The sequence below is a fragment of the Ambystoma mexicanum genome, chromosome 2p (genome assembly GCF_040938575.1).
Source record: "Ambystoma mexicanum isolate Mex_15411 chromosome 2p, UKY_AmexF1_1, whole genome shotgun sequence".
NCBI classification, from domain to species: domain Eukaryota; kingdom Metazoa; phylum Chordata; class Amphibia; order Caudata; family Ambystomatidae; genus Ambystoma; species Ambystoma mexicanum.
Window position 1 is genome coordinate 671,665,028 of NC_090923.1, and position 15,932 is coordinate 671,680,959.

Consider the following 15,932-nt stretch of genomic DNA (forward strand, 5'->3'; position numbering starts at 1 on the left):
CGTTACTTTGTGGTCCAAAAACCCAACGGCAAGTGGCGACCCATTCTGGACCTTCGAGCTCTCAACAACACTCTGCAATGCCTGAAGTTCAAAATGATTACACTTCAGGAGGTCATCTGGTCTATACAACCGGGGGATTTTCTGGCGTCGTTAGACCTACAAGACGCATATTGCCACATACCCATGTGTCGACGACACAGAACATTTCTAAGGTTCATGGTCAGTCAGAGTCATTACCAATTCAAAGTGCTTCCATTCGGCCTGAAATCGTCTCCCAGGACGTTCACGAAATGCTTGGCTCCAGTGGCAGCATGGCTGCGAAGAAAAGGTCATCATGTCTACCCTTACCTGGACGATTGGCTAGTAAGGGGCTCGTTGCCGGCAGTAGTGCAAGCAAGTCTAGAAGCCACCATGCAACTGCTGCAGCGGTTAGGCTTTGCAATCAACTTTGAGAAATCCTTCTTAGCTGCCTCAAGGAGCTTGGTATTTTTGGGCGCGGAATTACAAACTCATTCAGGACTAGTGAAGCCGTCCTTGGAGAGAGTTAAAAAACTCAAACAAAAAGCGAAAGAGTGGAAAACTGGCACCAGGGTGTCGGTCAGAAAATACATTTCGTTGCTAGGGGCTATGGCGTCATGTATTCCGTTAGTGAACAACTGTTGTCTCTTCATGAGACCAATACAGGAATTTCTGGCAGACCGATGGTCTCAAAGTCGCGGATTGTGGTCCGACAAGTTGAGCATCAGCAGCGAGCTTCTACAGGCTCTTCAGTGGTGGCAGCTCTCGGACAATCTGACGAGAGGGATGCCCCTGCAGGAGCCGAATTTTCAGTTGACAGTGGTAACGGATGCATCTCAGAAAGGATGGGGAGCCCATCTGTGATCCCTACAGGTTCAAGGCCAATGGTCCCCGGAAGAGTCGACCCTTCACATCAATGTGCTAGAGTTAAGAGTGGTACATTAGGCTCTGAAATCATTTTTACCATGCATACGGGGATCAGTGGTAAGAATATTAACGAACAATACAACAACAATGTTCTACCTCACGAAACAAGGAGGCACTCATTCCAGAACGCTGTCGACCGAGGCTCAGGAAATATGGCATTGAGCCCTCGAACAGGAGATAAACATAGTGGCTTACCACCTGCCAGGAGTGAACAATGTGCAAGCAGGCTCTCTCAGCAGAGAGATGAATTGAATACACAAGTGGGAATTGAACGATCGACAACTGTTGAGCATCTTCAAGAAATGGGGTCATCCTGCTCTGGATCTGTTCTCAACCAGAGAGAACAAAATGTGAAGACTTTTCGCCAGCAGATGGCCACAGCCTGGATCGCTGGGGGAGGCGTTTTCCTTCCCGTGGACGGGCAGGTTCGCGTATGCGTTCCCTCCGTTTCCGCCCATTAGACGGACCCTCCAGTATGTTCACAAATATCCATGCCGTGTGATTCTAATTGCTCCTCACTGGGTGAGACAGTCATGGTTTTCGGGCCTGCTCCAGCTATCGGTGGCAAAGCCAGTGCGGTTCCAGAAGACTCCGGACCTTCTATCCCAAGACAAGGGGGCGATTTGGCATCACAACCGGAGCTCCCTTAGCCTGACGGCTTGGCTCCTGACTTCTCTGAGTTTGGGGCCCTGAACATTTCTTCAGATTGCCGACGAGTTTTGGAGGCAGCGCGAGCTCCGTTCACAAATACTTTGTATGCATGTAAGTGGAAAAGAATCTGTGTGTGGTGTAGGTTTCAACAGGAGGTGGACCCTCTAAACGTTGCATGAGAACAAGTTCTGTCATATTTGCTATACTTAGCGAAAAAAGGGTTGTCTTTCTCCTCCATAAAGGTTCACTTGGCAGCCATTTCAAGATTCACTCGTAAAAGGCATTCAAATCCATTGTTCAGCGATCGACTGGTCATGCATTTCCTGAGAGGGTTACTTCGGACCTTTCCTCCAGCCATAAAGTTCCCTCCTAATTGGAGTCTTAATCTGGTGCTCTCAGGTCTAATGAAGGCTCCTTTTGAACCTATGTCGTCGTCCTCCCTAAAATGTTTGTCATGGAAAATGGCGTTTTTGGTGGCTATCACTTCAGCAAGAAGGCTGTCAGAGCTGCAAGCACTGGTGATTGATCCCCCATACTTGCGATTTTTCAAGGACAAGGTGGTGTTGGCAACCAACCCTCATTTTATACCAAAAGTTCCAACTACATTCCACAAACATTCTTGGATCGTGCTGCCAACATTCTTCGCGGCGGCCTCTGCTTTCGCAGAAAAAGCTTTCCACACGTTAGATGTCAAAAGAGCATTGAAGTTTTATCTGAGTCGTACACAAGATTTTAGGCATATGAGCCAACTGTTTGTGGCTTATGGGCCTTCGGTAAAGGGAAAACCAATCTCCAAACAAGGACTAGCCCGCTGGGTGTCGTCGACTATTGCCTTCTGCCACTCTAAAGCAGGGAAGCCTCTGGACAGACATCCAAAGTCCCACCCAACAAGGTCCACCTCGTCATCGGCGGCATTGTGATCCGGAATCCCGTTGGTGGACATCTGTCAAGCGGCATCCTGGTCGGTGCCGCATACCTTTACTCTGCATTACTGCCTAGAGCAACAGCATGCAGCGGATATGCAGATGGGACGGGCAGTCCTGCAACATCTATTTCAGTTAGGTAAGCCCCAGCAAAGGGGAATACCCTCCAGTCAATGTGCTTTGGTTGGGGGTTCTTGTCTTGCTATCTGCATGTACTGTTCGTGTAGTACTGGTTTGCATTGCACACCTCCAGATTGGGAGTACTGCTATATAGTCTATTCTAAGCATGTGAAACCATGAAAGATCCAATGCTGGAGAAGGGAGTAGTTTCTTACCTGTAACTACATTTCTCCAGCGTTGGTATCTTTCATGGATTCACATGCTCCCGCCAGCCTCCCCTGAATGTAAACTTGACATGCCCCTTCTACTTTGGAGTTAAAATCTGAAGTGAGCCACGGGGGCGGGGCTATTTATACCGTAAGCGGCCTAAAAGGACGTAGATAGGACACAGAAGTGTTGAATTTTTTCCAGGGGAAAACGTTTTATAAATATACAGAGGGTTCCCAGCCTGACGACGGGGAATATTCTAAGCATGTGGATCCATGAAAGATACCAATGCTGGAGAAATGGAGTTACACGTAAGAAACTACTCCCATATTGGCACTTGCCGCAATCTATTCACTATAAAGCCACCCTTAAGATTACTTTGTCTGCTTGCGTTTCTTTTGCATCTGTACACATGTAACATAGCTTAATGTATTCATCTGTTCTGTGGCACAAGCTTCTTCATCTTGATCCCAAGATGTCACTTATCCTTGATACTTTCTTGATGCCTTATAGAATATCTGCATTCTCTAGTCCCTGCATCTCTTCTAGGCATGTCAGCTCAGCTCTGTGTGATGTTTACGTGGCGATGGTTGGTGACTTGGTGACGTCACCATTCGTCTTGACCCTTCATTTGCTCTGCTTCTTCAGGAATCTCATTTAAACGACCATCATATTTCCTCGTATGCAAGTATGGTTAACGCAATGGGAATCTTGCCTCTAGGATTCCTTTTTGCCTTTGTCATTTCAACTGCTCCGTGTATGTCACATACCCTGGTTCCTAACATACAGGTAATAGGAGCGGAATGGTTGAGGTGGGGGTACTTGGCTCCTCCTTTACATGACCTTGCGCAGTACGGAAATAATCTGGTTCAAAATTATCCCGAGACCGAGTTCGAAAGGTGCTTGTATGCACAACGGGTTATCCAGAAGGAGTGGAAACCAGGAAATTAAACAAATGATAAAGGGCATGGAAAGGGGTGCATTACGCACCCCTTAATTACCATGAGTCCCCCAGTTATTTTGCAGACAATCAAGTCCATTTGTCAGCGGCTGGTATGGTCACGATGTGCATGTATATAAGGGGCATATGGATGCAGGTAGGTTAACCAGTAATCGACCTCTGGGGCAACAACATTGCAAAGAGTCCTTAGAGGTTAGCCCACGCCTCTAGTGGAAGGTACTGTGCAGGGGGGTCAGCGGGCCTTACAGTAGGGTGACCAGACATCCCGGTTTTGCCGGGACTGTCCCAGTTTTTGCTCCTCTTTCCCCCTTTCTTAAGACTATGTTCCCATTGGAAACGTTAGTGGTCCCTGTTTTTGACAATAGGTCTTCATGGCTGGCAGGCAGGAATGCACAATCTCGCACACAAGAAATGCTGCATTTTACAACTTAAGATAGTGTTAGTTTGTGATAAATTAATTATGATATGTGTTTCTTTGAACAGTAACACTGTAACACTTAAACCCCCTTCTCCTCCAAACGCTACTGAAGTGTAGCGCCTTGACAGCCACTTTCAAGAGTTAGTCCTACTTTTATGTTGGTTGCCCTGTCCCGGTTTTTTACTTTTTAAATCTGGTCACTCTACCCTACAGGTGATAAACAGTTTTGATGAGGCTGAAGGGCAAGCAGCTGAGGAAGGCAGGCGTGAAGCAATGGAAGGCTTTTTAGCACTTTCCAGTTCTAGGCACTCCACTACAGGTAGTAGCTGACCTGGATCAGGGGCTGGGGTTAGTGGTAGGTGAGATGTCCTCAGAGGAACACAAGTGGCATAGAATGGACAAGGGGGTAGCATAGAAAGTACAGGGAACTCTGCTATGAGTAGGGGGTCTTGAGGATAAGGGATGCATCACATTGTCACATGTAACATGTTGAATCTTGTGTTATTTCCAATACATTTTTGTGAATGGTATATCAGTCTCCGCGTCCTTCAATAAATGGATCAGGTTTCGTGCAGTAAGCAGTGTCTTCCAACAGTTGTGCAGGATGTGTTGGGCAGGAGGAGGGGCATCTCGGAAGACTGGCAAGAGGAAAGTGGGGGCCCTCTCCAGGATCATTAGCTTCCGGAGTGTGTAGACAGAAATGCATGAAGCATCCATCAAGGAAGCACTGTCAGGAACCACAAGGGTGCTGCACAGCCACAGTTTAGAACAACAGCACTCAGGGGCCCAGGACATCTCGGAGGCCTGGAATGTGTGCAGTGGGTTAGGGGGAGCTGAAACTCCTGCAGCCTCCAAACGCACACAGGAGCGAGAAACTGCAGAGAAAAGTGCCACGTCGGCGTGTCGTAAAGTGGAAAGATTTGTGAATTGTAATTGATAAAGTAAATGTGAGAGAGGCACTGTTATGGAGATTAGTTTGGGAAGACCCTAATGAGGTGTGTATTCGGCTCTTATGCATGTCTATGCAACTAGGACGAGCATACCCAACTCCTGCCAAAATAGGACAGCTGAGGCCTGCTTCGATCCACACAAAAAGTTTTTCTGAGTCTTTTTAAGTTGAGATGCGGCGGGTGCCTGGGTGGACTTGAAGGCTGTGTTTCTTGAGTCACAACCAAGGGAGGGTAGTTGGACTGAAATCTTGAAGCATCATTTGGAGTTTTTCAAAAGCAACGTGTGATAGTGGCGCGTGCAAGCTAGGGTCAGTACAGCATTCGACCAGTCAGATAGCTATGTTGGTTATGTGCTTACTGTTGATAGTAACTCAGCCTTTTATTTCTTTATAGTATCGTTAATTTGCTCAGTAGCAAAACCAATGTTACTTTCAGTGCTACAAAATAGCAAACACAGTACTATCCGTCTCTACACATTAAAAGCTTATTTGAGTGGCGCCAGCAGAGGTCTGTAACCAGCGGCTCTCCAGATGTTTTGGACTATGGCTACCATGATGCCTCCCAATTCACCAAGCTAGCTAGGACTCAGGGATATCATTTAGGGATCGCCAGTGGTTGCAAACTGCGCCCCTGAGCTCTTCATTGCTACCCCTGAGGTCTCCGTTGCTACCCCTGTGGTCTTCCTTGCTACCGCTAAAAAAAGAACCATGTGGCTCTTTGCTTCTGGAGTGGCTGGCTTTCTTGTTCAGGCCTCATTAAAAAAAAACATGGGTTCCACAAGTTTAGCACTTTCAGCAGTGACCCTAAATAAGAAAGAATAGGAATAACAAATATTTTGTCTTTCTATCTAGAATTCTATACAATAATTGCTAAACTCATTGAATGTTTATTTAAGGCACACTTCAGGGGGTGAATCACTGATTTAGTCTGTTCTTAAACATCTCAACTCGGCCTTTCATTCTTCTGAAGTCGATAAATGAGTACTAACACAGTTTGTGTGATATTGTATGTATATTTGTTCTACATAAAGCGCTTTAGCGTAAGTGCTATATGATAACATATCATTATCATTTGGCCATGGATGTCTGCTTGCATTCACAGTAATTTGGTAATATGGGCCTATACACACTTATCTTAACGATACATATCCATTCTTGTATGAAATGTACATCACATTACAGTAATATCGTAACCATATTTTTCGTAATGTACGTAGCAACAATGCTATGTGATGGATACAACTTGCTGTTTTGTCAAGCGGTGAAAGGTTGTGTTCCATCGATTCCCATGATATCACTTCGGGGTGGGGGTCAAATGACATCACTTCCTGGCCTAGAGGATGGAGCACATAGACACTGGCTCGTAAATGAAAATGTAGGGGCCATTTAAAAAATGTTACTTGCATGGAGAGGATCAGGACCTCTACTCTTCCACAGAAGGCTTGCCACCCACAGTTGCTGTGCCACTGGAGCTGTGCCACCAGTTACAGTGCCACAGAAGCCATGCCCATCAATTGCACCGAATAATAGCACATCAGTTACTGTGCCATGCAAGACATGCCTACTGGCTACCGAAGACAGAACGCAGCCAATTATGTTTAATGGGGGCTAACAAACCACGCACTCGAATGGGAATAAAACGATATCATTTTTCACAATCTGCAGTTTTATCTTCAGATGTCTAATTTTCAAACTATTTTACTCTACAATAAACACGTTTTATAATGTGTTCAACATGCAAGTAATCATCAGGTGTTGAAAACACATGTAAAGAAGCATCTGGGCAGTGGTGGAAATGGAATAAATGTGAAGGGGGTTCTTACAAAGGCCGGGATAGGGGTGGAGTTTGGAGGAGGGGCAGAGTTCCGAGGAGGGAAGAGCTGGCAGTTGAACTCCGATCAAAGGATGTTCGAAATAGTTCAAAAATTGAGCAATTTTAATCATGGGTTGAAAAGTAAACAAACCATAGTAAGATACGCACACAAATATATGTGTGTGTGTATCTCACTATGATTTGTGTACTTTTGAAGCCATCTTCTCAAGACTACAAATACCAGAATCTGTTTGGGAAAGGCAATGATCACCGAGCCCCCAGCTTTGCGGGATAGATAATGTACTGCTCTGTGTGCTCAGTCAGGGACGTCATTTCACCAAAATGACAGGGGTGGTGGAAGTGACATCACACGACCCTTGACTTCTAATGACATCACAGGAATTGATGTCATTTGACCCCCCCCCCAAAGTGACATCACGGGAAGCGATGAAACACAACCTTTCACCCCTTCACAAAACAGGAAGTGGCATCACATATCACTGTTCCTAAATTCACTACAAAGAATCTGCTTATGATATCACTAATGTGATATACATTTCATACAAGAATGGATCACCATATGTATGTTTAATATCTGCGTATATAGGCCCATATTACCAAATTGCTGTGAATGCAAGCAGACGTCCAAAGAAAAATGATAATGATGTGTTATTATATAGCACTTACGCTTAAGCGATTTATATAGAACAAATATACATACAATATCCCCCAACCTGTGTTGGTACTCATTTGCACAGATAGCACGATGAGGATCTTTTTGATTCTGTAATCTTTCCAAAGTAATGGTTATCAAAGACTTGGTCTAAAATGTTGCACAGCCAATTACAATAGGCCAGATCTTATCATACCTGTTTTGGCATGACCACGTTCATTGTTTATAAGATTCTAGAGTTTTTTTTTTATTGCAGGGCTAATTGTATGCTCAGTGCTGTTTCCGTTCATTGTAAGCAACACTAAAAAAGAATGCAGCAGAAAAGCTGACAGGGGAAATACCTTCTTAGAGTCTTTGGACTGGAGCGGCTGGAATCCCCAAGGCAGCTTCAGGCAGGAAGTGACGGGTTTGTACTGGTCCCTACCCTCAGGCTAGAACCCGGTCCTGAACGGAAATGAAGGGCCTGGTCCAGTTCCAAACCCTTTCCTGTTGGTCCGGGTGAGGCTGGGAATGCACTGTGGAAGCCTCCCCGGCCCCTGGAGGCAAGGAGCAGACAGACTCAGGCGTAGTAGTGGGAGGGATCTGCAAAGAAGGCTAAGTATGGCGTTGGCTGCGGGCCCGGAGGTGTGGCTACTCTCTGGGACTTTGCGGCCTGGAGAATTTCAGTAGAAACGCATGTGGCAGTCGCCCTCGGTCCCATGCTTTCTGGATAAGCTGCTTTCGCTTGTGGTAGGCCTGGGTCTGGGGGAATCCAAGGAAGCGCTTGGTGCAGGGGGAGTTGGCTGAACAAGTGGAACAGCAAAGGGTGGTGCAAGAGATGTTCCCTGTTCTGTTCTGTACACCTAGCTGCAAGCTCTAGTGAAGAAATACATATATGTCAACATTGTGCAGCACCTGGGAGGGAGATATTCTCACGGAGAGTGGTAGAATGAATTGTTCCCATTGGGTTCTAGTCAGGTAGGATTCATTTTAGGAAGGAGAAAGTAAAAAATGGCAACATTTTTGTTTAATAAATCGAGTGCCTCCCGTCTAAGTCGGGAGGGTCGGCATTTATGGATATGCCTTGCTATCTGTTCCCACAACTTGGGGGTTGTAGAGGCCATCGATAACCAAAAAGCGCATTGTGCAATAACGACGGGCCCTTTAAGGAAAATTGGTCAAGCTTTGTCTCAAATTGAGCCCTGTACAGAGGGCCAGACATGTGCCGACGTGAAAAGTGTTGCAGCTGACGTTCTTTCTCGTTCACAGATGTCAAGGTTCAGGGAGGCATGGCCCTGTTCTGCAGCAGGCTAAGGGAGTTTCTGGTACGGACATAAGACTAAAACAGCTAGTTGAGCAGGCCTGGTCCGCAGGGGCTCAGGTGGTTCAGGGAGGTTATGTGTGGGCATGGAGACCGAAAGATTGGAGGGTATGGGTTAACGGATTCAAGCTCTCAGCTAAAGATTCCAGTGAGTGCCCGGACATTTGGTGGCCATTGCCAACTATGCTCAATTAGTAGGGCACTAAAGACTTCCAGATAAGGGCAGCATTGAGAGGGTGGCACAGGGACAACGTTTTAGCAAAAGATGACAGATTACTAATAGTGCTTGGGATGCTCAGTTTGCTGGCTTATTTTATTTGTAAACCAGTTGGGTTTTGTATGCTCTTCACTTATGAAAATGTTTTGCTTAATAAATGCTTCACCTTAGTGTTTCTGCAGCACTAAGAATAAGTGAACTGGATCCAAGGTCGAGGGCTGACATTTAGGGTAGCGCACTGATGAGGGATGACATCACGATACAAGGCAGACCTTTGCAACTGGGGATTTGGAGTTCGAAGACTGTCCAAAAGAGCGTGGACAGGACCCTGGTATTGAGACGTTTGGGCGCCAAGGCATACGGCCCCATTGTAGCGATGTGTGCGTGTATGGCGGTAAGACCAGAAACACTAGGGTACTTGTTGGGACCTAGTGACAAGCCTCCAAAAACCCAGTTCCACTTTAGGCGGGTCCTGCAAACTACTGTAGATAAGGCAGAGTTACCAGATGGGGGGCACACGTCTCATTCATGGAGAATAAGGGCAGCGACGACAGCACACGGCGAAGGATTCTCCACCGGGAAAACAAAAGAAACTGGCGTTGGGAGTCAGATACGTTTCAGCTGTACAGACTCTATGGGCAAAGAGTGGACTACAGAGTGGCACCCTTGGCATTGACAAGCAGTGTTATGTCTTTTAACCTAAAGTTCTCGCTCCGGGGATCAAACAACCGGTGGGGCAAGGAATGGGCTGGGCTGGGGGAGCCAGATTTAGATATAGGTGTTTGAGGGGTGGATTAGGTAATGGGAACTAGGCACACCACTATATTAGGTAGCAGTATGGGGGAACATTTAGAAAAGAGCACGAGTTATGCAACTACAAGAATCAGAAGGCTGTGTAGAGTGGAAAGGATGAGATGAAAGGGGGAGGGAAAGAGATGAAAGGGGGAGGAAAAGAGAACAAGATGTATAGGCATGGGGCTTGTATTGTGACTACCATTGTCTGCAGTATTATTTGATAGGTTATTTGTAACGCGCTTAATACCCAGAGGTATCTAAGCACAGACCCGTGTTGCTCCGTGTCGTCGTGTTTACAAAGCGAGCACGTTGCCCCTGTGCTTTCCACCCGAGGCTAGTAAGTAAAACACAATGTTCAGTGTTTTCATTGTATCACATGGAAACAGCATCCATGAAAATGTAACTTTGACAACTATGTAGTGGCGTCACCAGGAATCAAATTTAGGAGGGGCACAGAGCCGGCCAAAGTCAAAAAAGTAGGGGGGGGCAAAGACAAAAGTGGGGGGGTAACTATGAAAGGTAATGTGTGGGACGTCACAAGCACTCCTGCAAAGAGGCTTTTGTGCACACCAACTACCCACATCCCACTGCACCCCCCCCCCCATCAGAATGCAGGCACTACACCATTCAGTGACTCATGGCCCATTATGAGCAGTTTCGTGCACTACATTCTGATGGGAGGGGCCGCAAGCTGCTCTGCACACTATGGAGGTCACTGTGCCGAAGACGGGCAGGGACACCTGAGAAGTGGCTCGTGCTCATGTTCATACCGATGCCAGAATGCATACCAAGATCACTGCTAGCTTTGAGACAAAAGGAGAGTATTTGCCATGTGATCTGCAGACATTTGCCTTGGTGAGCGTCACAAATAACACCACGAACAGAGAACACGGTCACTGCTCGCCTTAGGTGGGGGGACAAAGGAGGGGCCCAGGATTTCAGAGGGGGCGCACAGCCCCCCTAGGCCTCCCTTAGTGACGCCACTGCATCTATGTAAAAAGGTGCATTACGAACTTTCAAGCTTAATTTGCATGGACACAGAGTATACAATGCTGACTGGGATTTTTCGCCCGAGCACAAGTCTGCTTGGGTCATGGGACATACTTGCACGCCAGGAGCCTCCAAGAAAGCAACTGGTGAAAGTGGAACACCTTCAACTTGCAGAATACTACGATCATGTGCTTTGAGAAGTGGTGAATTACTTAGAGTGGTGAATGAAAAGGAGAGAAGATATGGTCCGCAGCGTGTCATTGTGGTACACTTAGGACTCGCTTCGGTGGGAACTTACTATTGCAATTGCAGAGGGGCTCTTCGATTCTCCAGGGCAGTGCCTTGAGCAGTACGGAAATAATCGGGTTCAAAATGATCCCTGGACCAAGTTGGAAAGAGGCTTGTTTGCACAACGGGGTATCCAGAAGGAGTCGAAACCAGGAAATTAAACAAATGGTAAAAGGAATGGAAAGGCGTGCACACCCCTTAATTCCCCCGAATCCCCTGGTTACTTTGCAGACAAGTCCATTTGTCAGCGGCTGGTATGGTGATGATGTACATGGATATAAGGGGCATACTCAAAGTACATATGGATGCAGGTAGGTTAACTACTAATCGAGTGGCCGACTGGGGCAACAACATGCAACGAGTTCTTTGAGGTTAGCACACGCCTCTAGTGGAAGGTAGTGTGCAGGGGGGGTCCACGGGCCTTAGAGTAGGGTGACCAGACGTCCCGGGTTTGCCGGGACTGTCCCGGTTTTTGCTGCTCTGTCCTCCTTTCTCAAGATACTGTTCCCATTGAAAACTGCAGTGCTCCCGGTTTTTGGTAATAGGTCTTCATAGCTGGCAGGCAGGAATGCACAATCTCGCACACAAGAAATGCTGCATTTTACAACTTTAGATAGTGTTAGTTTGTGATACATTCATTATAATACGTATTTCTTTGAACATTAACACTTAAACCCCCTTCTCCTCCAAACTCTACTGAAGTCTAGCGCCTTGACAGCCACTTTCAAGAGTTAGTCCTACTTTTATGTTGGTTGCCCTGTCCCGGTTTTTTACTTTTTAAATCTGGTCACCCTACCTTACAGGTGATGATCAGGTTGGGGGATACTGAAGGACAGGCAGCTGAGGAAGGCAGGCATGAAGCAATGAATGGCTTTTTAGCACTTTCCAGTTCTAGGCACTCCACTACAGGTAGTAGCTGACTTGGATCAGGGGCTAGGGTTAGTGTTGGGTTAGATGACCTTAGAGGAACACAAGTGGCATATAATGGACAAGGGGGTAGCATAGAAAGTACAGGGGACGCTGCTATGGGTAGGGGGCCTCGGGGGTAAGGGATACTTCACATTGTCACATGTAACATGTTGAATCTTGTGTTATTTCCAATAAATGTTTGTGAATGGTATTTCAGTCTCCGGTGCTTTCAATAAATGGATCAGGTTTCGTGCAGTACGTGGGGTCTCAAGGATGTGTTGGGCAGGAGGAGGGCATCTCGGAAGACTGGCAAGAGGAAAGTGGGGGCCCTCTCCAGGATCATTAGCTTCCGGAGTGTGTAGACAGAATTGCATGAAGCATCCATCAAGGAAGCACTGTCAGGAACCACAAGGGTGCTGCACAGCCACAGTTTAGAACAACAGCACTCAGGGGCCCAGGACATCCGGGAGGCCTGGAATGTGTGCAATGGGGTAGGGGGAGCTGAAACTCCTGCAGCCTCCAAACGCACACAGGAGCGAGAAACTGCAGAGAAAAGTGCCACGTCAGCGTGACGTACAGTGGAAAGATTTGTGAATTGTAATTGATAAAGTAAATGTGAGAGAGGGACTGTTATGGAGATTAGTTTGGGAAGACCCCAATGAGGTGTCCTTTTGGCTCTTATGCATGTCTATGCAGCTAGTTAGAACGGGGCAGGGGGCAGTATACCCACAAATTTCAATAATTGAACCCATTTAATGGAAAACTTATTTTCCTTTGTAATATCTCACTGAGACAAGAACCTCTTTGTCTCACTAATAACCAAAGCGTAAAAGGCACACTCAAAACTAAGAAGTGTTAAAACAGCTTTTATTATTTGGCTGCTGATTCATATTTGTTTTTGGTGTTTTGAAAAACTTTACTGTATGAGAGCAGTTATGGTAATTAGACTGCGGGTCAACGAGAAAGTAGTTCTGGTACAGATACAATAAAAAATGGACTTTACGGTTCCACAAACAGATTCTGAGTGATTTTATCAATCAAATGCAATGTGCACACAGAATGAACAGAATTCCAACAATCAAAAACAATGATAAAAAGCGTGAAAGAGTGTTACAAAAATAGGTGATTGGCAACTTTGCTAGGTACATGAATTAGACTTATATATATATATCCAATGTTTCCTTTTCTTTCATATACAATAGCGGTACAGAGCAAACCCCATCTTTGAACATTTGGGACAGAACTGGGCTTGGGAGAAAGACAGAGCCCTATACATGTCTCTTAGTTGCACATGTTTTCAGAGTCCCAGGGGTGTTGTGTGGAATCTCACTCCGAAGTGGGAACCTTTGGGGAAAAGGTCTCCCAATGCCAGGCAGAAGGGTGACCTATTGGTAGGTCGATGTCTAGATGTTGAATCATGGGATTAATATTCTTAGAGCGGACTATAAGGGCACCCAAGGTGCGGGGTCCAGCAACGCTTTGGCTTGAAGAGATAAAAGCCTTCCTCTAGGACCAGGAAAAGGTCTCCCTAAATGGGGGACACATAAAGGGAATGCGTTAGTGAAAGTGGTCTAAAAGGTGCTTGGGTACATAGCAGAGTGTACAACTGTACAACAAAACAAAGGCTAAAACAGCATAACACTGCGTGTGGTTTGCGCACGCCCAGACCCTCACTGACCTTGGAATCACTGAGTCTGTGTACTCTGAAGTGCAAGGGATGGTAGTTCAGAATCAGATTGGAGGGGAATGTCCCAAATGACGTTGGGTAACTGCAGTGCAAGAAAAACAGGGAATATATGATAGTCAACAAGGGGATGTGGGGGGGCAGGGCTGTGTGACTCTGAGCAAGTGGGATCCGCCCTGGTGCAGATCACAAAACAGGCCAGCCCTAAAATGGTTACCTGCTGCTGTGGGGAATCTAGCACCTAGAGAAGGTTTCTGGAAAATGCCGGCAAACGAAAGAAACCGTCTCCTGTAATAAAAGGAGGAGTGATCAATACAAGCTTGCGAGCGGGGGACCAGTGAAAGTCAATAAGCTTCTTGTATTCACAAGATGCTGCGAGGCTCCTACCTTGGCAAGCGTAACAAGGAGAGAGCGCGGGTCATGGTCCGCCGCGAGCAACTGGGGTCGTTGTTTAGGAACACACACAAGTGGACCTGTGAGACTCGCAGTTACCACTGTCTATGCAACTAGGACGAGCATACCCAACTCCTGCCAAAATAAAACAGCTGAGGCCTGCTTCGATCCACACAAAAAGTTGTTCTGAGTCTTTTTAAGTTGGGGTGGGGCGGGTGCCTGGGTGGACTTGAAGGCTGGGTTTCTTGAGTCCCAATCAAGGGAGGGTAGTTGGACTGAAATCTTGGAGCATCATTTGGAGTTTTTCAAAAGGAACATGTGTGGTAGTGGCGCATGCAAGCCACGCTCAGGACAGCATTCGACCAGTCAGATATCTATGTTAGTTATGTGCTTAACTATTGATAGTAAATCAGCCTTTTATATCTTTAGAGTATCGTTAATTTTCTCAGTAGTAACAACAATGTTACTTTCAGTGATAGAAAATGGCAAACACTGCACTATCCATTTCTACACATAAGAAGCTTGTACCAGTGCCTAAAGCAGGGGTCTGTAACCAGCGGCTCTCCAGATGTTTTGGACTATGGCTACCATGATGCCTCCAATTGACTAGGCTAGCTGGGACTTATGGGATTTGTAGTACAAAACATCTGGAGAGCCAAAGGTTGCAGACCCCTGGCCTAGGGGATGGAGCACATAGACACTGGCTTGTAGGTGAAAATGTAGGGGCCATTTAAAAAATGTTACTTGCATGGAGAGGACCAGGACCTCTACTCTTCCACAGATGGCTTGCCATCCACAGTTGCTGTGCCACTGGAGCTGTGCCACCAGTTACAGTGCCACAGAAGCCATGCTCATCGAATTGCACCGAATAATAGCACATCAGTTACTATGCCATGCAAGACATGCCTACTGGCTACGGAAGACAGAACGCTGCCAATTATGTTTAATGGGGGCTAACAAACCACGCACTCGAATGGGAATAAATCAATATCATTTTTCACAATCTGCAGTTTTATCTTCAGATGTCTAATTTTCAAACTATTTTACTCCAAAGTAAACACGTTTTAAAATATGTTCAAAATGCAAGTAAACATCAGAAGCATCTGGGCAGTGGTGCAAATGGAAAAAATGTGTAGGGGGTGTCCCACAAGGGCCGGGATAGGGGTGGAGTTTGGAGGAGGGGCGGAGTTCCGAGGAGGGCGGAGCTGACAGTTGAACTCCTATCAAAGGATGTTCGAAATAGTTTTAAAATGAGCAATTTTAATCATTACTTGAAAAGTAAACAAACCATAGTAAGATACGCACACAAATATATGTTTGTATATCTTACTATGATGTGTGTACTTTTCAAGACATCTTCTCAAGACTACAAATACCAGAATCGGTTTGGGAAAGGCAATGATCACCGAGCCCCCAGCTTTGGGTGCTAGATAATGTACTACTCTGTGTGTACAGACTTTTGCTCGCACACAGCAGGTTACATCATCGAGCTCGCGGGGACTCGGTGATCATTGCGTTTTCCAAATGTATTCTGCTCTGTGTGCACAGTGCGCTTTCTGCTCTGTCACAGGGTCTTTCACCCTCTGCGAACCTGGGGACTGTCCTCCGCAGTGGAGTATCCAGCATTGCAAGAGTGGGGGAAGGGTGAGCCACAAAAAAGTCCTGGTACTTTTCCCCCACATGCAGTGCCACAATT